This window comes from Malurus melanocephalus, unplaced genomic scaffold, assembly GCF_030028575.1.
Source record: "Malurus melanocephalus ecotype Western Australia unplaced genomic scaffold, MMel_1.1 scaffold_672, whole genome shotgun sequence".
NCBI classification, from domain to species: Eukaryota; Metazoa; Chordata; class Aves; order Passeriformes; family Maluridae; genus Malurus; species Malurus melanocephalus.
In genome coordinates this window covers 99,578-101,163 of record NW_026623904.1, presented here as the reverse complement: position 1 = coordinate 101,163, position 1,586 = coordinate 99,578, and positions in this window count along the sequence as shown.

Below are 1,586 nucleotides of genomic sequence, written 5' to 3'. Positions count from 1 at the left end.
AAAAAACAACCCAACAAGCTTTAAACTGAAGCATCAACAGAGTCTCAGCAGCAGCGCCAGCAGTTCAAACCACAATATATACATTGTGTGCAATGCATATAGAATGCCATAATCACAGCCATATGGGTACAGCCATGGATTCACTCTGGCCATGAGTAATACCTCATGTGTGCAGGAAAAAGAGCAAAATTGCTTATTTTTAACTAGCAGGGTTTGGGAGGGGGGAAATGTGACCCATCCCTGGTGGGGAGGTGGCAGAAAAGGAGGGTTTTTATCGGTGTGTGGCACCGTGCCCTGGTCCTGCTGCCACTTGCCCACCTCCTCTGTGCCCCCTTCCCGGAGATTTTCCTGCAGGGATGATGAAATTGCATTTCCTGCTTTCAGAAAGCACCTGGCTGCCTCTGCAGCAGCCTCACACTCGTGGTGTCCGTGCCTTTGAAGGGAAATGATGCTTCCTGCTGCYGTCCCAATAAAAAGATCCCTTCAGACAGAGGTGCCACCTGTCCGTGTTTAGCACTGGAGCTGCCCAGCCTCATTCCATCATTTTTTGGAATATTTTTGCCATGGATTTCTCCTCCTCCTTTCTCTCCCTGGCCGCTGGTGAGGTGTCAGCTTCTATCCCTAAATATCCACGTTTTTCCTCACCTTTCATACTCCATCCTGGGAGTTTTGAGGATGGCTGGGACCCCAGCATTGCATCCATACTAAAAAAATAAAATCATTCTGAATCCCCGGGGATCCAGAGCAACAAGCAGTTTATGACTGAGCCCTTAACTGAATTTTCTGAGAATTCCAAGTCCTTTTAACCCACCTGCTSAGGATCCAGGGTGGGAAAAGGTGCTGTGGGTTAAGGGCTGTGAGAGTAGAGGCTGGGGGAGGAGGAGGAGGAGACCGAGGACATTCAGACAAAAGGTGAGATGGGGCTGAACTCCCGGGGCTGTGTTTGGCTTTAAATTCCTGCAGGCTGCAGCTCCCGGGGAACAAAGGAATGCAGGACATCAGCCAGCCCCGTCCAGCCCCTGAGGAGCAGATGGTGCCGGCTCCCATCAGCAGCTGAGCTCAGGACAGCTCATTGTTCCTCACCTCCTCTCTCCCCCTGCCACATTCTCCTCCCCAGACAGCATTTGCACCCTCTGTTTGCTTCGGTTTTTCTCCCCCAGCCATCCCTTGGGAAGGTCCCCTTTTCCCAGCTGGTCCCTCTTGTGTTGGAGAACTTCCTGCAGTTTGCTCACGTGCAGCAGAGGACCTGCCTTGTCTGCTGCCCTCTGACTTTAGGGGTATTATTCCTATTATTTTTAATTTCCAGCTTGGTCCTRCACCTTAGGAGCATTCAGGAAGGGCTGGCATTCTCTTGTCCACCTGTTCTGTGGGGACTAATCACACACCCAATTGAYTGAGGATGAACTGACTCCGTCTGATCTGACTGCAAGGGGAAAAATTTAAAAAACCCAACAAGATTAAGAACTTGCTGATGGCAGGAATACAGTCAGGGACACCGGGATGCAGACAGAGATGAAATTGGGACTGCAAGACGGGACGCAGGGATGCAGGAAGGGATGCAGGAAGGGATGCAGGAAGGGATGCAG